Raw genomic sequence first — 21,190 nt, 5'->3', positions numbered from 1 at the left:
AGGATGCAAACAGATTTGAGCATCTGCCGTGCGATTAAAAAACTTCTGTGAAGTTTGTAAAGTTCTGTTTGCTCAGTTCTGAGTAGAAAGTGTGAAAACTAAGAAATAGCAGGCAGGTGGATGGGATGGAAAAGATGAAAGGTTCATGATAACAAGAGGACTAACAGACAAAGAAGCATGATTGCTCTGATTAATAACTAGTGATCAGTTAGTGGGATGGTAATCCAATTTGATGATTATGAATCAACAAACCTACCGTACATGAACTTGTTAGGAGCTCTTTCATTCTAATGATAATCAGTGCGGTGAGAGTGTCTCTGGTAGGTGCCCACAATCTAGTGAGGCCCCATGTTCCTCAGACAGCACAGGGCAAATCACAACAGAGCAGATGAGAGGAGGGAAGAGAAAACAGGTGTGACAGGTGTGGAAAAAGACCTGTGTAGACAGGGGTGAGAACGTGGGCATGGCAGACAACAGACAGAAGACAGGTCCGGTCAGTCAGCATGGCTTCCATTAAACTGGTCTTCGACTGAGAACAGGGGGAGCTAGTACTCCGTTAGAACATTTATGTTGTTGCAGAGAGAAACAGCAAAAGAGAGAAGAGAGAGGGGCATGGAAAAAGTGTCTATTTTTGTTTATCTTACAAACTTAGCAAACTGCCATTTTCGTTCCGCTATTAATAATTCAGATAATACTCTCTCTCTCTCTCTTCACATTATAACTGATACTAAATCTGATGGTGGTGTTGCTAATTGACTTGAAATATGGACTGAACCAAAATAGTAAGAGCACCTCATATGACACAACACACAGATGGAGGTACAGAATGCCTTGACATAGGCTTTGAGTCATCACTTTACCTTACTGAAAGACAATTCATCTCCTACTGAGGTACTCATATTCGCCAGAGGGGGCAAGGACAAAAAATAGGAGTTAGAATCTGCCGGAACAGGGTCACAATGTTCTCTACTCTAGTATTTCAGCTTCCAAAGATATGTCATACATACAGTACAGAATGAGGAACGATGGGTCGGTCTTTGTTTACCTGGTCTCATTTCTCACATATCTACAAGTCACAGACCTGTCTCTCTGAGTAGGTAGAGCAAGGAGGCGGACCTGTCTGTCTGACAGACAGACCTGTCTCTGGGTAGGTAGTGCTTGGAAGCTGACCTGTCTGTGCGACGTGTTCTGCAATTAGAGGTAAATGCTCATTGGAGTGAAAGCCCTCCTGTTGGTCTGTGTGTGTGAATGTGATGTGTTAAATGTCACTTCCCTTTGGATTCCGACTCAACCCATCCATCAAGTCCCACAGCAGCTCACTGATAATGAAGCCCAGCATTGTTATATAACAGCCAGGAACAGCTCCAGATGACTTTGACTCATCCAAGTTCGAGGGAAAACATGGATGCTACTATTTAATTGACACCAAGAAATAATTGACACAGTACATCTCAAAACGTTTTTTTGTTTTACTATTGTGTAAATATTGTTGAAATTGAAGGCATCATTATCAAAGACAGAGGCAGGTGGTGAAGAGAAGAGAGAAGTAATAAGATGTTATACTTATCATGTGCATTATATGGTGTATGGAAGTCGCTGCAATGGTTTCCTATTGGGTAAATGTTGTTAGTGTGTCCCTGTCATACTAATATGTGTTGATTTGTAAGCTTTAGTCATACTTCTCTACATGCTCATTGGTATGCTGAAAAATAAGACCTGAGAATCCTCTACCAGGGAAAATAGGAGAAAGAGGCTGCAGCATACACACACATTAACAAACACACATGCACAGTCCTGACCTCCTCTTTCTCACATATCTCACTTTCTTTCTCCTTTTTTCTCTTTCTCTTTCGCTCCCTCTCTTTATGAACATCAAATGGAAAAAGAATTTGCTGACTGAGAAAGGGATTACGCTGTGAAAAAAGTTGCTTTGAATATCTAAATTAAAAGCAGTATTGTGTATCGTTTGAATGATTCATGAGGATGGTGAACTGTATGCTGCTTCTCTGAATTGTGTCCAAAAGATAGCTGCATTTGACTTGCTAAGTTGTTAAGTCGTAATTAATGAATCACACAGACCTCACAGACCAGATCGTCAATGTATTTACATGAATAATAATGTTCCATTCTGATTTCAAGAGACAACACAAGGCTAGTATAGCTTTGCAATAATATAATTACAACCAAAATGTCACAACAATACATTCACTGACTAAATGGCAGGACTAAAAGACAAATGCAGAGAGAAAAAAATAAAGCATGACTAGGTATATTAGACAGATCACAGTGGAAACACAAACACCTTGTTTCATATTCAATCAATAAACCCTGAGGAAAAGTTTTGTGAGAGGAACAACTGACTTCAGCATACTTCTGTAACACTGTTTTGAGACTGGAGACATACCACAAACTGACATTGTCTCAGAAATCACCCAGGGAAAGCTTATAAGATCCTCCTCACGTAGCGGCATTAGCATAAGTACTGAGTAGCTGCTCTATCGGAGCCCTGGGAAGACAGAGATAGAGAGGGAAGGAGGGAGAGAGGGAGAGGGTAGAGAGGGGGAATGAGGAAGAGGAAAGAGAGGGAGACATAAGAGAAAGAGAGAGTAAAGAAGAGGGTGAGTGAGGGAGAGGGAAAGCTAGAAAGAGAGAACGAGGAGAAAGGATAGAGGTGGGGAGGGTGAGAGAGAGAGTGAAAGTTAGAGAGGGAAAGGCAGACAAAGAGCAGTACTGAAGAGGTTGAGAATGGAAGGATGAGCCATGAACTTCACCTTTCAGAAGGAGATAGAGAGAAGAGGCAGAGAGTGATTTGAACTGCTTTTTGAATGAGGCCGTGTGACGTATGTGGAGGCCATTGTTCTATCCAGCCTCCCACTGAGCCTCTAAATCTCATCCACTTCATGGCAGTCACGTCTTCACTTAGATAATGAATTATAGATCCCAGCCTGGGTGATATTCAATATTAGATGAACTGCACATACTCATTTGATGACAGTGCCACCGCTTTCCATGAGGGACAATCCCTGCTCCACAGCTGCCTGTAGCCACAGATACTGAAGGAAAGCTCATTACTATCCATATTCATGATGGGGGCTTGTGTAGTGTGTGCGTTTGTGTGAGTGTGTGTGTTTGTGTGAGTGTGTGTGTTAATGTGAGTGTGTGCATTCTGTATGAGACTTAATTTGAAGTTAACTCAAGATTCAAGATGACTTTATTTCTCCCTAGGGATACTTGCCTTGGACATAAAGGCTGCCACATAAAAATACAACAATTATGGTGCAGTAACAGACATAAAGTGCAAAGCATATCATAAGCAAGATGATATTTGTTTCCCTAAATTTTATTATTGATGTGTGCAATATGATAACATTCCAATGTGTGTATGCGTGCGTACCTGCCTGCCTGCCTCCAGCATGCCTGCCCGCCTCCTGCCCGCCTCCAGCCTGCCTCCAGCCTGCCTCCAGCCTGCCTCCAGCCTGCAGCCTGCCTGCCTGCCTCCAGCCTCCAGCCTGCCTGCCTGTCTGCAGCCTGCCTGCCTCCAGCCTGCCTGCCTGGTTGCAGCCTGTACCAGGATATGATGATAGGGCTAGGGCTGACTCCAGCAGGTTAATTCTGCATGATATTTCTAAGTAAAGCGCCAGTTAGAAGTCACTTGTCACTACACACCGCACCAGGTTGTTGCTGCTTCTGCCTGAATACACTTGAGTGGTCAGACTGATCTTTCCCCTGGTCGAGGGGTGAAGAACGCAGAGAAATAACGTAGACATGCATACACAGTCACACACAAAACACAAAAACACATGAAATAACAAGGGCTAGCCATTTTAGTTCAGTGGTGCATGACATTGGCAAGTGCAGAAAACGGTACACATGACGACTTCATCTCTAAAAGCCTCAGGCTACAAGAGAGCTCGACTGTACTGTACACATCTCTCAACTCCACCAGACAATATCACATTCATTATGAGACTTATTTTGGACCATCTAAACAGGGTATAAAAGGCGAAATATGGATTTGTATACAAATTTAAGAAATCTCTGACTAAAGGTCTGAACCCTTCATAAAGTTCTATATAACCCTAAATGTTTCTTTCTGGAGTAAAAATTATTAAAAGGATCCCCAGGGACATGTTAACTGTTATTCTATATAACTTGTATAACTGCATGCTCTTATGGGTCTTCCCTTTTGGCACTTGTTTAGTTTTTTCATAATGTATGCTTCATGTTTTGGCTGCTTGCAATGTTTGGGACTACCTCATTGTTATGATCAGTGACCTATGCTCTTTTGTAAAGCTCTCTCTTGGAAGTCGCTTTGGATAAAAGCGTCTGCTAAATGCATAAATGTAAATGTATTCTACTTCTATAAATGGTTCTAAAGTATAGCTTCCCTATAGTGTGTGTAGATGTGTACTCCAAAGCAACCTTTCCACAGCATGACTTGCTAGCTAATCTGTGACTCTCTGAGTTAGCAGCGGGCTCCAGTCTGTGAAACATTGGCCTTGCCCAATCCAAGTCCAGAGGAAAGTGCACAGTCAACAGAGTTGATTATTGCACTGCTCTGCACTGGATATTCTAATTAAAGACTGAGCTAATTTTCCATCTTTTTGTCTTGCATTTGTCAATCCACTTATTTAACTTATTTAGTTTAAACAATTAAAAATGAATGAAGAATAAACAATTAAGTATAAGCGCTAGGCCAGCAAAAACAGTTAAAACCCCTAATTAGACCCAGTTGTTTTGATTGAACAAGGTTCTATATCAAGAACATTTTCCCTTCGTTATCACACGTCCCCTATCTCTCCCTCTCTCTTCTCTCTATCTCTCTACAATATATTTTTCAATCACTCTCTATCATAAACCTTTAATAAAAAGTGTGAGTCATCCTCTACATCTGGGTGCATCATCATGACTGAGGAGGGCTTTGAAGTGACATCACTTCCTCTCCTGCTTCTGCACCGTTTAGGAAGGAAGGAACTGCACTGGGTCCCATCATTACACAGCATGGCCCAATATTCAGAAACCATGGACTGGAAACCGGAGATAAATCAGCCAAGTAAAAGGGCAACTGAGCCTGTACAGTCAAACGAAAAGTTCATAGTTGGGATCAAGGAGATAAGTAATGACTAATAGGTCACTATACTAAGTATTCAAACAGGGATATACGGGAGGGTAAGTGGAGGAGTGTGCTAGCCAGCATATCGAGCAGGCCTTCAGACTGAAGCCGGGAACATAGCTGGTAGCTCATCTCAGTACACTGTGTCAGGAAATATGCAAACCAACTAGGAATACTGGATGATGTTGTCAGAAAAAAGCCTTGAACCTCAACTTTTGATATCAGTGAGTATAAAAATGACAAAATTAGGCTTTTAAATGCGTTTTACCTAGTTGTGTGTACGACTGTGTAAATCTAAATACAACACATTATAACAGTTTAATAATTTCATACCTCTTCTACCTATCACCAACTTTAACAACATATATGAGGATGAACTGGATTAGAAACCCAGCACTTTAAGGTGCATTTATATGGATTTGGAACACTGACTCTGTAATGTAGGGTACGTTAGCTTGACAACTATCCTTGGCAGACTGTTAAAGAGCATTATGTATGAAGGCCAGCACAACCGAGTCCCCATAAACCCACCCCCCACCTCCCAACACACACACACACACAGGCCCACCAAGTGACAGAGCATTGCCCTTCCATGTTAAGGCATACTATGCCGCAAAGCTTTTGAGAGGACAGACTTGCAGTCATGTTCCAGTAGAAAAGACTACTCATTATCTTGCGTAATGTGGCAATATCTCTGAATAATTTGGACATGGGAGCTGAACCAAGAGTTAGGCTCATACGCACACACATACGGCCCCCTAAAAACAGACAAAGAGTAGGGATCCAAAATTCCCTTGTTCGTCACAGATTATGCAAAATGTTTTATTAGTGCCAATCATGCAGTAATTGGCATCATTCTGTCATGACAAGTGACCGACAAGCTGTGTGCATGTGTGTCTACACGTATCTTATTTGCAGAAGCAATGCAGCAATTCAGTAAATTTGAATTCAACTTTGCTCACTCTGTCAGCATGACAGAAACAATGTCATGTCTTCTCTCTGGCAGACAGCTCTTCCAGAATGCCTGTCCAACTGCGTGACTAAGCCTGTAAGGCGTCAAGCTAGGAGGAACCTCTCAGCCACTTTAATTGCCAAAGACCAAAGTGCATAGAGGATGGCACATACAGTGCCCTCCAAAAGTATTGGAACAGTGAGGCCAATTCCTTTATTTTTGCTGTAGACTGAAAACATTTGGGCTTGACATCAAACGATGAATGTGAAACCAGAGATCAACGTTTCAGCTTTTATTTCCAGGTATTTACATCAGGATCTGATGCACAAATTAGAAAATATCACCTTTTTGTTCAAACCCACCCATTTGTCACGTGAGCAAAAGTATTGGAACATATGACTGACAGGTGTGTTTTGTTGCCCAGGTGTGTCCTATTACATACATTATTCAATCAATAAATACCACTGAATGTCTACACTCAGGTTCAGATTGGGTAAGATAGGTTTTGTCTATGCAGACTGTATTCAGAGGTGAAAACAACATGAAAACCGGAGCGCTGTCTTTGGGTGAAAAACAAGCAATTGTGAGTCTTAGAGAAGATGGAAAATCAATCAGAGCCATTGCAGAAACATTGGCCATGGCCAGTACAACCATTTGGAATGTCCTGAAGAAGAAGAAAACTACTGGTGTACTAAGTAACAGACGTCGAACAGGTAGACCAAGGAAAACATCAGCAGTTGATGACAGAAACATTGTGAGAGCTGTAAAGAAAGAACCTAAAACAACTGTTAGTGAGATCAGCAACAACCTCCAGATGGCAGGAGTGAAGGTATCACTATCTACTGTTCGCAGAAGACTTCATGAACAAAAGTACAAGGGCTACACCAGAAGATGCAAACCACTCATTAGCAAGAAGAATAGGAAGGCCAGGCTGGAATTTGCCAAAAAGTACAGAGATGAACCTCAAAAATTCTGGGACAAAGTTTTATGGACTGATGAGACAAAGATTAACTTTTACCAAAGTGATGGAAAGGCTAAAGTTTGGAGAAAGAAAGGAACTGCTCATGATCCCAAACACACAAGCTCATCTGTGAAACACGGTGGAGGTAATGTCATGGCTTGGGCTTGCATGGCTTCTTCTAGGACGGGCTCATTAATCTTCATTGAGGATGTAACACATGATGGCAGCAGCAAAATGAACTCGGAAGTCTACAGAAACATTTTGTCTGCCAATTTAAGGAAAGATGCAACCAAACTGATTGGCAGAGCCTTCATCATGCAGCAAGATAACGACCCAAAACACACTGCCAAAACAACAAAGGAGTTCATCAGGGGCAAGAAATGGAAGGTATTAGACTGGCCAAGTCAATCTCCAGACTTAAACCCTATAGAGCATGCATTTTACCTGCTTAAGAGGAGACTGAAGGGAGGAACCCCACAAAACAAACAACAACTGAAAGAGGCTACAGTGAAAGCCTGGGAAAGCATCAAAAAGGAAGAATGCAAAAGTTTGGTGACGTCAATGGGTCACAGACTTGCTGCAGTTATTGAAAGCAAAGGATTTGCAACTAAATATTAAGTCTTATTCACTTAAATATGTTTTAAGTATATCTGTTCCAATACTTTTGCTCACATGACAAATGGGTGGATTCAAACAAAATGTGATATTTTCTTAGTTGTGCATCAGATCCTGATGTAAATACCTGGAAATAAAAGCTGAAACGTTGATCTCTGGTCTCACGTTCATTATTTGATGTCAAGCCCAAATGTTTTCAGTCTACAGCAAAAATAAAGGAATTCGCCTCACTGTTCCAATACTTTTGGAGGGCACTGTAAATATATCACACAGCAAATGTACCTTAAATACTACAAACACAACTTGGTAGTCTGGTAGAACCACAAGAACCCCACCCAGACACAAAACTGAGCTAATAACGCAGGTTAAAATGAACAATTCCACAACTAAAATGTTCTCTTGGTGACAGAACATCTTTCCATTGTCCAAACTGCTGTGGTTTGGCTTCTGGGGCTCTAACAAGGCTGAGAGAGAGAGGGGGGGGGAGAGAGAGAGAGAGAGAGAGAGAGGGAGAGAGAGAGAGAGAGAGAGAGAGAGAGAGAGAGAGAGAGAGAGAGAGAGAGGGAGGCAGGGGGAGAAACAGAGAAAGAGAGTCTATCTCATGTCAGAAGCCAGCCTTACTGGGGGACGTGACAGCAGTCTCCAGACAGCTTATATTAGCAACATCAAGGCCCCTCACACATCTAAAGCTGATGGATCACATCTGGACAAATGTACTGCACCAACTGTAATGTCTCCAAGTAACTCAGCAAAATGAAATGTGTGTGAGGAGAGTCAGGGACAGACTGTAGTTAAACGGCTGACAGGACCTAGTGGTCTGTGAATGAAGATGAGTCACACAAACGGCCAACGTGAACCAAACCTCTGCTCTTGAGATGGTGTGATGACCTTATCCACAATGTTGCCCGTATCAAGCTAACCAGACTACCGCTGAGCTAGCTGGGAGGGTGGAAGAATCAGGACTTGTATACATACACCAGTGTGAGGAGAGCAACCTAGATAAATCTAGTCAGTTTATTGGTGATTGAACATAACATGATCCCATCGCTCCCAAGGAACTGAACACAATTGATTGCCTCTCATGTTGTCAAGGAAACCAAGCAGCTCCCTAAGGTAAGAGGGGTGTTTCAAATGTCACACTGACCACACTTTTACAGTGTGTGTATTTGTATGTTTATGTGTGAGTCCGGATGTCTGTCTGTGCGTGAGAGAAAGAGAGAGAGAGAGAAAGAGAGAGAGAGTGTGAGAGAGAGAGAGAGAGAGAGAGAGAGAGAGATAGAGAGAGAGAGAGAGAGAGAGAGAGAGAGAGAGAGAGAGAGAGAGAGAGAGAGGAGAATAGACAAAGAGAGAGAGAAACACAGTGGTTTAACACAAAAATGACAGAAATCGTCTCTATTTTCATGCATGAAGTTGTTGATCATGTAGATAAGTTCTGGGCCGCATTGCAGCAGGATCCAGCTATCTTCACACCATTAACTATGGCAGGACTAGGACCATATACATTGCCTCCGAGGGAATAATCTGACAAAACCTATCCAAAGTTATGATACCTAAAAGGCTGCACTTAGCTGGAAAGATGTTGTGGAGGAGACACACTAACAGCAGCAAACTTTTCTCATTACAGGAATGAACTCAGTTTTAAGTAGCTGTGATTTGCGCTGAAGAACAATTCTTGTCTGACTCCATTTCTTCCAGTAGGTAAGAAACAACACCCCACAGAGGGAGTCAAAGCACCAGGATCTTCCTGCTATTGATCTTACAGCGGGATCAGCCTAAGTGGTCCCTGAGAAGCAAGGTTAAACCTGTTGTACATCTAGACAGCAGGGACTACCACACACAGTCAAGATCAGCCCACCTCCAAGCAATAAACAAAAGAGATGGGGGATGTGCAATCCTCTAAAACAGGTCAATTTTCGAGAGCAAGGTGTTTGTGAAAAATTGGTCTATGTGGCTGACAATGAAAAGGAGTTGTGTGACACTGGACCTAAGGAAGTATGGCACAATAAATCATATTCATTGCCACATGGTGGTCTGAGAGGCTTGATAAATGAAGTGAAAAGTCGACTTAAATCCCTCACTTTACACTGTGTTTGGGATGGTGTTGGTGTGTGTGAGGGTGAAAGAGGCGCAGGTAGAGTAGCAGACTGGAGCAGACAGTAGCAGAGTATCAGCTGCTGCCATGCACTTCTCATCACCCTGCTCAGTCTACTGCAAGCCTTTTATCACACCCCGCCATCACGCCCATGTCAGTTCAACCTGCATGCTTTCACACACACACACACACACACACACACACACACACACACACACACACACACACACACAGACCACACACAGCACTTCAACCTGAGAGGCCCTGGATAGACAAAAATCTATCACACTGACATACACATTAATCAGTGGAGAAAACTCAATCTGTGAATTGATGCACAACGTCTCTCAACGATACGGTACATACACTCATGAACTTCAGTCTGCAGTCACAGCACAGCGTGGGAACACAGAAACAATTGTATACAACAGGATTACCTTTGTGGTGACCATGTGTGCCTGAAGTAGTTCTTTATGAATCGTAACCCAGCCTAGTGCATTCCATGAGAAACACCATGGGTGACACCGATTGCAGTCATGGTCTCTATTGACACAGTACATGAGGTTCATTTGATGAGGGTATAAAGATTAAATGAATGCATTTGATTTGTCTTTGTAAAGAACTTTAATGCAATGAACTCAGGTTTTATGTGCATTACTTGGTTGAATGACATCTGTTGAATGACCAAAAAGAGCTTTTAAAGTCTGGTTAATTAGTTCTCACTGTCGCCTGAATGACCCCTATCTAATTAAACAGCTGTTTCCATTGCCTGCGAAGAGAGCATCTCCTGTTGGTCTTAAGGGATGGAGAGAGGGCAGATGTTCCACCAATACACAGCACATAAACCAGCTCTACAGGAGTCCTGGGAATAACATTCCACACTTACGACCACCTATATCAAGGGACAACACAACTGAACTACGTATTCAGTGAGAGCATACACAGCTATGATAACAGCTAACAAGGTCGGTAACAGTTTCATTGGTCCTGTATCACTTGGCCAAAACAATTTTATAACGGTCACTCAATAACATATATCCATGTGTTCTTGAACTTTAAAACCCACTTTGTTGTACAAAGCTGGAATAATCACTCATGAATAACTCATGAGTGATCTTACGTAAGTGGACATTCTGCAAGGTTTCAAAGTTAAACTCAAGGAGAACAACAAAGTTTCACACAGTTTCTGCGTGACACCTTGTTGTCCCTGACAAAGGCTCAGTCCAGGTGTCCAGGTCAGCTCCCGCGCTCCCCCTCCGAGCGCTCCCCAGGGGCCAGGGGGACCATATGTCATGACAACAGAGATATTTCACCATTAGCATACTAAGCACTAATTACATAAATAATGCAGAGGTTACAGTTCTTTTCAAGGCTACATCAGTCAAAGTGGGAAATCAGCTGTTCTGGTGCCAGTGGGTCCTGCTTAAGGCTTTGATAATGAAACACTCCAACACAAATCCAAACCACATGTTGATTGTCCAGTCTGTGGAACAAAGTGGTAGAATCAATAGAGGTGTGTCACAAATAAGCCTGAGGGAGAGATGGATGAGTTACAGCACATCCTCCAGCACCCATCACTTGCCAACCGTGTTCAACAATAGTAGCACTAGTAGCAAGCAACATTTTGCTGGCCTCAAGATGGGACACGACCAGCACTGTCAGTACAGAGACACACCTCAGTAATCATCATCAACTTGGTTATAGCACTCATCATCATGTTCAGCAGCACAGTCAGTGACACGATCACAACCAGAACCCAGACTGACCCGTTCCCTCCTGTCCTCATGCTCTCCTGGGCTGTGCAGCTGCTGCCTTCAGAGGATGACAGATGAGCCTGTCCTGACCTGTCTGGCCCCCAGGACCTGCTCACTGTGCCTCTGCCAATCCCCGGCTCTGCTCTGGGGCCTTTCTCCGGACCCACTGAAATACACTGACTGCATCAACTCCTTTAATTCCTACTGACTGTACCTGCACCTTTCAAACCTACTCCTTTAACCCACACTGACTGTACCCACTCCTTTCATTCAGCCCACCAGAAGGGTTCAACAGTATGAACAAATGGCAGAACTTCACAATGATCAATGTGTAGGCAGACAGTCAGATGGAAAGAAATAGAGAAAAAGAAAAAGAGAAAAAAGAGACAGACAGAGAGAGAGAAAGAGAGAGAGAGAGAGAAAGATAGAGAGAGAGAAAGAGAGAGAGGGAGGGGGTGGGGAGATATTTGAGAGGAAAGTATGTTTCCAGAGTGATAGTCAGGTGCAGAAGCTAAAGCAGCTATTTAGATGACAGGAAATGGTGTAGAGCAAAGGAAAGACAAAGATATACCAAAACATACCACAACAAAGAGAGAACAAAAAAGGGACACAGACAAGAAGAGCCCGAATGAAAGGAATGTTACAAGTCCAAATGAGGACTAGCTAGACAGGGTAGAGAAAGATGGCAAGAGGGAATAGAGAGAGCCAGTGTTGCAGGATGAAGGGGTGAGAGTGAGAGAATGAGTGTAGACTGATGAGGTGAGTCCTCTGCTCAGGAGAGCAGTCAGCCCCTGATATATAACCCCTTTATCTCTGCGAAGCAAACGCATTATCAGAAACTGTAAGACAGCATGCCGATACATCTTGTGGTGGGCACATGAGACAAATGTCATGGGTGGAAAGATGTCAGTGTCTGTTAGCCAAGCCCAAAGCAGTCTTCTCCTCCCACTGGTTAAGGCGCTGTTAGTGTGCATTATATCTCGTAATACAGAGAGCACTGACTGAGCCACAATGACCAAACAGATGAACATGACTATTTAATCCAATAGGACGAACAGCATTAACAGCTGAGCTGTTAATGTAAATGTAAACAGACTGATAGTTGCCTGTGGGAATATTATTAAAGATAACATGCTAAAAATGCTAAAAACAGACTTCTGTACTAGGGTGACATTGCAGCCTCAACGGATCGTCATGGAGACAACCACTGATTGAAACGAGGCCATGGATGGTGAGATACACAGAGAGAAATAGCGAGAGAGAGAAAAAGGGAGGGAGGGGTATGTGAGGTAGATTTATACTCCAGCCTTGAGGAGAGGCAGAGCGATGCATCTGACAGCACTGAGAGAGAAACACAGCATCTCTCATCTCTCTACCTTTCCATACTCCCTCCCTACATCCATCTGAATGAGCAGGCAAGACATGGTTACTTTTCAAGTCAGTCAAGGCATTGGGGAACAGGAAGAGAGCCAATCAGAGCATGTGTTTGAGCAGCGTTTAGTTCATACTGAGGCTGAGGTCTACATGAGTGTGATCAAACCCCTCCAGCTGTCTCGGTGATGTCATCAGCACAGAGAGGTTCAGTTTTCCTCACATTCTGAGGAGATAGAGAGGCCTGATTGACACATATCAGCATTCACTACTTAAAGAGAGAACTACTGTACACAAACACACACATGCAAACTCTCACACACTCAGATAGCTGTGACAGTTTGCCCTCACAATGTTCAAGCCTATGCGTGCTTGTCTGTGTGGTGTGACTTGTGTACACACCCACTCACTCCACTAAAAAGCTTTAGTTCTGTCATGCATTAAAATCACAGGCAAACTCTGTCTCTACCTGGGGGCTTGATCTTCTGCCAGCACAGCTACACATTGCATGTCACTGCAGTCGAAATGTTCTGTGCGGCTGTAGTTTTCTACTTTGAATTACTGCAAGACGAGGCTGTATAAGAAAATGACAGTCCCCCCCCACACACACACACACCCCACCCCACTCGCCCGCATGGCAATGTTACTGTTCTTTTGATGTTTTTTCCCAAATTCAGTCATCCTGAGGAGACAGAAGAGCAAAGAAAAGCAGAAGAAAAGTAGTCGAGCGAGATAGAGCAGAGCGAAATAGGGCAGAGCTGTATAGAGCAGAGCATAAGAGAGCAAGGTGAATCAAAGCTGAACAGAGTAGACGTGGAATAGAGCAGAAGCGAGCAGGGCAGAGTAGAGCGTAGCTAAACAGACCAGGACAGGGGTAGAGCAGAGAGCAGAGCTGGCAGGAGTCTGCTGCTTTGGCCATCCAGGGACAATGCGGCAGCAGCATTACAGTAAGAGTCCCTGGCATGGCAGGTTCAGCTGAAGGAGAGGCACTGACACCCATACTAATGACACTCTGGACAGCGCAGTGTGCGGGAACAAGCAGGCAGCTGAGGCAGTAACAATCACACAGCTCCAGACTACCAAAGAGCCTATTATCTCATGGGATCCCCCTTGCCCATTCAGAAAAGGCTATTTTCTCTGTTACTTCTATCTCTAGTCCCCTGAACCTGTGACACATTTCAACGGTCCTATTGTGCTCTGGGCTTTCACTACAGTATGGCCCCTAACCTCCATTGATGTTACCCTGACATCAGTGTCAGTGGTTGGACACAGATTGTGTTTGCCGGTCTGTTTACTGCAAACTTCACTGATGAACCGTGATGGCCTGTGTTGCTTGTATGCTTTACATATGGAAGGATATCAAATGTGTGTGCGTGTGTGTGCGTCTGTATACCCAGTGCATGCATACAGTATACCTTGATGGGTGCATGTGTGGAGGGTGCATGTGTATGTGATGAGGAGAACTAGAAATGCAAATGAGTGAGTCAGCGACCTTTGAGAGCCCTTGAAAGCCTCCAGACGCAATTCATTACAAGCCCCCAACGGATTAATAAAGAGCAGCATTGCCTTGTGATGACAGACAGATGCTCTCCATGCAGGGTGGCCAGCCACTGATCCACTGACATAGGCCTCCTCATGAAAGCATCCTCCTCCAGGTGAGACAGGCCTATTGAGGTGCCGAGGATGCTTCAGGAACATGAATAGAAGATGACTTGCATCATTAGGGAAGCATAGATGATATTCCTATTAAACTTGTACCAAGTCCGGTTATTAAAGGACCTCCCCATGACAACAGTATGGGCTGGGAGGATCAGTCTGCTGGTCCTGCTCTGCATGCTCCTGCTGTACAACTGCATGCTCCCTGCTCTGCATGCTCCTGTCGTAAACCTGCATGTTCCCTGCTCTGCATGCTCCTGCTGTACACCTGCATGTTCCCTGCTCTGCATGCTCCTGCTGTACACCTGCATGTTCCCTGCTCTGCATGCTCCTGCCGTACACCTGCATGTTCCCTGCTCTGCATGCTCCTGCTGTACACCTGCATGTTCCCTGCTCTGCATGCTCCTGCCGTACACATGCATGTTCCCTGGGCTGCAGGCAGGCCCAGCAGCCCTGTGATGTCCCGCTACTTGTCCTGACTTAAGGAGCAGCTGCCTTCCTCCTACTGTGAATTATGCAACACTGTTGTTTCCCATCAAAGTGCAATGCCCGGAAAAAAAACCCTAACGTGGACACCTACTATACCCCTGAAAAGGGAGAGGAGGGTGAGCCGTGGGGGCTGTGCTGTGTTGTCTGTCTGTAGTATTGCACTTGAGGTACTCTATTCAAAATATAGAACTCACACACAGGCCAAGGTGACCTGGACAAGAAGTCATGCCACATGAGGACGGCTGTTCAGGACGCCCCAAGGCAAGTCTTGTCCAAGACAGCTCAGTCTCCAGTCTGTGAGTGCGTGTACAGTGTGCGTGTGTGCGCATGTGTGCGTGTGTGCATGCGTTTTCAGAGTCAATGTGAACCCAGGCTGAGAAAAGAGCTGAATCCTCGACCTCGGCTACAAATCGTGCTGCAGCAGGGGACTACAAGAGTTAGAGTACGATGTACATGGAGCACTACATCACTGTCTACATAGTAAATCCTATAAGGATACAGCACTGCTGCCTGTTAGCTCATGCTGATGCACAGAGGGCAGCATAGATTTAAGTGAATTAGTTGATTTCACTTGCAAGTTATGTTTGCAATAAGGTTTCAAAAGGACAATAATTTATCTTATGTTCGCACATACATTCCAAATGCAGGGTTAGAGATGTCATCATGTATAATGCATTTAGTGATACACTGTGCAGTATTTTTAGAGGTCTGTGTATTGAATCATTCTTATGATATGGTGTGAGTGTGTGTGTCTGTGGGTGTGTGTGTGTACATTAATGTGCAATAATAGTACATTACCATGGCATAAAAGTGGAGAAAGCAATTATATGAACTAATGCCATTATTAACGTTATAAGTGTGAAGATATGGCCACATTGTCATGCAAATCACTAGAAACACTTGACTAGATAAAAGGCATTTTTTAGCTACTGTATCGGCTTAATTTGGTAAAGATTTATACCTCAGGGATTAGCCAAGAAAACTCGTGTGTTTAGCTAATTCAAATACCCTCCAGGAGAGAGAATGTTCTCTCAAACAGAGAGCTTGATCAGAGACAGTACAATCATGCTGTAGCTCAGCCCCTAATGGGGTATTTTAACAGCTGAGTGTGATAACAACAGACAGTCCTAAACACTGTAAGATCCAAGAGACCAATCCAAGCACATCTAAAACACCCTGGGGAATGTCATAGAAACACTGCAGGAAAAACAAGTCCTGGCTCACGGATTATGAGAAAGGAACTGAGTTCGTTTATTTTGTGTATTTGATGTGCATGCCATTCACAAGGGTCATTTCACAAGGCTAAGTGTCCTTCCTGAATCTCCACAGCCCAGACTAACTTATTTAACTTACTTACTTAGTAAGTGTGCTTGAAGTTGACACACTCTCTGTATCGACCACCTTGCCATGATATTCTTCCTCTCCCTTCTCTTCCCTTTTCAATGGAGAATTGGTTCATAAGGCCGCATGTCATTTCTGTATGTCTTGCCATTCTGAGACCAGATAACAGCATATATAGAAGGAGTACTCTCTTGAAGAGTGCTGCTGGGGGATCTTCTATTTTACATGGACAACATAGGAAGCTATTTGGATTGGATTTTTGTCTAAGAACATGCATCCTGACTGTTTGCTACTCTATGGTTCCTTACTTACCCAAAGTCATGACAAGTAATACTTGTCTGTGAATCTTCTATTATCTCAAACTCAGGCAATGACTTTCTCTTTATTGTGTAAGACACAGCCAATATCCTTGCCCAGGATTAGGAAAACCGAAGCCATGGTGTGATTTCCAATCCTCTATAACTCTGCTTAGTTTAATCTGCTGGTTCAGAAAGGTCTGGACTATTTCCTGACTCCCATCAGAAAATCCTACACTGGGTTCGTGATAATCACCCCTTGTGTTGTGTTTGTGTGTGAATGTGTGTGTGTGTGTGTGTGATGTGTGTGGTGTGGAGAGAGAAAGGGGGATGAAAGTGTTTTTAATTACTGTTAGAAGAGCCTTTCATTTAAATGGACTTTGTAATAAGTGGTGAGCAAAGGAGAGGAGAAGCCATTCCAATGTTCAGAGGCATTAGACCCTGTAGGTTTTCCAGCTCTAGATCTAATGCCATATTACAGATCCTTACCAGTTTGTCCCATTTTGGAGGAACATACTGTAGTTTACTTGACAAAATGAAACAACAAAGCAGATTTCAACCAAAAAAAACATTGTTCTGGTGCTGACTGTGTGTTTGATATCTAGATGTTGGCTCTCAGTGCTGGAGCTCTGATATAAGCACCCCTGGGGTCACTGATTGCTCTGAGTGAATGTAAGCTGAGACAGCAGCCAGAAGGCTGGTGTCCCACAGTGTTAATCTAACTTCAGAGGGCTGTGATCTGTTCAATGACATTTTTACCTCTTCCAGTGTCTCTGCTGACTGCCACTGTTACAACACACACACATGATTCAAGCAGACAGTATTCACACAGACAGCGTTCTGCCTCTGCTGACAACGCGATTAAAATCATTTAGAAGACGTGCATGAAATTAATTTGAAATAATTGATTGTTTGGGCATTCATGTGGAAGAATTTAACAGAGGGCAGATTGCAGATGGGATTGTCTCCTCCAGGCACCCACACTTAAGTATATTGCTTTTGAATCACATATTCCTTCTCCATAGTGCTGCTGGTCCCTTAAGCCAAAGGAGCTTTGATTACAGGCAAAATAACTCTGATTTCTTTAAAATGTCCCGTTTTCTGGAAATTGTGTTTGCTTAGTAATGATGCATTTTACTCATGTTTTGAAGCCATATCAATGTATATGTTTGCCTTACACACATGTTTTAGGTATAGAAACATCCACAAATTCAATGACAAAGAATTGTTCCTGAAGTGCATTCAAAATTCTCTTGAAGTCAAAAATGGTTTCTCTCTGCGTGACTGCGAACAGCCCTGCGGTATTTCTGAACTACCAACAAGACTGTGTATTCATCCACATCCCCAATCTTCCTCTCCTCATCCACACAGAGGACTACTATTATTGTACTGTCTGCTCTGAAGCAGACTCTCTCATCCCCCTGTTGCACAGTATGTCCTACAACTGAGAACTGTCACTGCACATCAGTGACACTGTTTTTGTCTGATCCTGACTTAACAGAGCATTCTCAGAAATAAAATGAAAAATCTGCATGTTTTTCTTTTAATTTGTTAAAGAAGAATAAAACAACTTGCCAACCATTGGTTTAATTACCTTAATTGCCTTGCCTGAGAGAACAACTCTTACTCAGACCACAACTGCAAACAATTAATATTTTCAAGTTGAGTAAATATTAGACAACACCCGAAAATACCCTAAGTGGGCAGAACAGCTGGTCGGGAATCCTCCCTGTGCTGGACGCAGGAGACATGATTAATCACCAAGAGACACATGATTAATCACCAAGAGACACATGATTAATCACCAAGAGACACACAGTCATTAATTGCTGTGTGCTGCTGATTAATTGTCCCTGGTGAGCGACGTTCAGCTCAACATGCACATTTGTGTCAGAGGATCCATTCAGTGACAGTGGGAGCAGGGACATACAGTACAGCGACACATGCAGGGAGATGACAAACCGTCTATCAGGGACTTGACTAGATCACAGGCTTTTACCACATCTAAACCGCTGATATTTGGGGAGAAACGCTACGAAAGAACCATGAATACAGAGATGCATAATAGGCACAAGGAGAGATGGAGCCAAGTGTAAATAATATTCCTGCTAAGTGTCGCGGTCGAAATGTGCCGATAGTAATAACACTTCATCTTTTTATCTCTGTCGCAGTGCTAAGGAAGGAAGGAAAAAGAGGGGGAAAGGAAGGGAGAGGGAAGGAGAGATAACACAGGACAAAGGATAGCCACCATCCACTGACCTGCTAGAACCAGGTATCGAAGACCCAGCAGCTCAGGCTAGGATCTATCAACACAGCCAGACCATAATCACCTTAGGCCCCTTCTTCCAATAATATGGAAGTAGAGCATCATGAGCAAGCTCATCATAGTTTGGATCATTATATTGGAGGATATGAGGCGATCTTGTAGAGAGGAAAAAAAACGGTTCACTCTACTCTACTTGAATAGATAAGGAGAGTGTTCCGTCATTCTGTGACATACTGTAGGGGCATCAAGTAAATGTTCCAACTGCAAACTTATGTCAAGAGTTGTGAAATCTCTAATAACACACAAAATTCAGTTAGATGACAAAGTTAGTCTTCGCTTACCATGTTTTCGTCGGCTTCATTACATGTGGTCAACAGGGAGTCTACAAATCCAGAAACATTGCATTGGAAGCCTTGTTTCTATGGAGAACAAAATGATCAAATATGAAAATGACATGCCATTGTTTAAAGTAAAAAAATACATGACCACACAAGGACAGAACATTTAATACAGTGCCACTATAAACAACAACAATTTCTACAAGTGTTCTGACTTCCAGCAAAATCAGTTTGTTATCAATCGTTTTTTACTCGGAGTACTAAAATGGACTTGAAGAGCTATACATTTTGTGTTGACAGGCTAGCATGAGTTCTGACAAAGTGAGCTTCACGCTTCGGCACGCATTACGATACAGCCAATTTGGCAATTCATACCCATGCTAGTGTCACACTACGTGGCTGTAAGTGAAACTGCGTAGTCAGGGACATGTGGGCTGATGGAAAAACTGTGCTGTAATTGCCCGGCTGTTTACACCAGCTGACCCTCCACCCACCACAAACTGCTAACTGTAGAGACATGGATGAGGGAAGAAGAGGAGGGGGGGGAATAATACTGGAATGCCTGTAAATCCATGTAAACTTAAAGAGTTCTTGAAGGCTGAAAAATTATAAGAGAGAGAGAAGGGAGAGGAGAAGAGGGAGGGGAAAGGATTTTTATGAGGAGGTCAAGTTAGGGGAACCTTTGAGTTTTTTTACATCTACTCTTCTCTGCCATCCATGACAGTGCCATGACCCACACAGTGCCATGACCCACACAGTGCCATGACCCACACAGTGCCATGACCCACACAGGGAACACATCAGCAAACCCAATACTTTATTCAACTGGCTTTGCTGAACGTAATCAATGACAAGGGTTCATTTCTACCATACCACTACTTTAATTCCAAAGACGTCCCTGTGATGACGTCACATCGGTCAGCCAGAACTGTAGCACATCATGTCGTTACTGTGTTCTCCTTCACTCATTCTGACTCAGGCTGCCTGAAAAACACCCACCATTCTGGCACTCAGCCAGCTTGGTTTCCTTGAAACCCATTGGCATCACGGCAGTTAGCTCCCTGGCAGCCGATACAAGACTGGCACCCAAGTGACTAAGCAAAGAGAACCGCAGTAGAGAGGGACGTTTTAATCTGTGTTCCTTTGGTCTGGTGGAGTGACGAACTCTCCCAGGTAGCTCCACCCACAGTGTGACTTGTTTGGGCTTGGTAACCTGAGCCATTTCGTCTTGCCTCTGCAATGTTTCTGCTCTGTTCTCCATCTGATAAGAAACAAGACCTGCTATAATAATATCTAACATCAAAGCTTGCTGCATGGCGTACACATGAATGCGTCAAGATTCGGTACAAATTGATGCAGTGGATGTGTGAGGGTGGTTACCTCCTTTGCCGAGATGTGGCACACCATACACATTTGACCTATGCAGGTAACCATGCTCCACAGAAGCCTGTATTGGGATCCAGAGAGAGAACTGGTACTGACAGTGGCTCCATCGAGCAGTTTCGCGCACACTGCCTCACCAACACCCCTCTACATGGTACCCCAAGATTTGTGGCCCAGTCAAGCTTGGATACATTTTTAATCACTCCACTGCTGACAAATTGGGCTTTTAATTGTGGGAAGTCCTGGTCAACAACAACAACCATGGGCCAGGCCCTGATTCATACTGGCTGATCGATCTGCCCCCTGACTCAGCCTTGTCTTTCTGAAGCCAGTGTGCCAGGTTACATACAGACAGAAATCTATCTGGGCATGAAGGGCTCTAGCAGGTCATACTTAATCAAGGGACTGTTACAGCTGTACTGTTGTATGTATCTCTGTGTATCTCTGTGTATTTGGCCCGGAGCTGTTTGTGTCATTGCATCTGCAGTTCGATCGGCAACCCAACATGTAATTGAGTTATATTGCAATGGGATATGTCTTAAGAAAAATGATACTTGATTATT

The 21,190-nt window shown here is 43.6% G+C and overlaps 1 protein-coding gene across 1 annotated transcript in view; it reads right to left on the bottom strand.

Moving 5' to 3' along the window:
• The window catches only part of dlgap4a (discs, large (Drosophila) homolog-associated protein 4a), a 53,380-nt gene that overhangs the window by 31,624 nt on the left and 566 nt on the right, over nt 1-21,190 (bottom strand). Inside the window, exon 2 of the mRNA XM_047039373.1 lies at nt 19,248-19,325. The gene's annotated coding sequence lies outside the window, so the exon portion shown is untranslated. The remainder of the gene's footprint in view (nt 1-19,247; nt 19,326-21,190) is intronic.

The sequence above is a fragment of the Hypomesus transpacificus genome, chromosome 18, assembly GCF_021917145.1.
Source record: "Hypomesus transpacificus isolate Combined female chromosome 18, fHypTra1, whole genome shotgun sequence".
Lineage (NCBI taxonomy): Eukaryota > Metazoa > Chordata > Actinopteri > Osmeriformes > Osmeridae > Hypomesus > Hypomesus transpacificus.
This window is presented reverse-complemented; position numbering and strand designations above follow the sequence as displayed.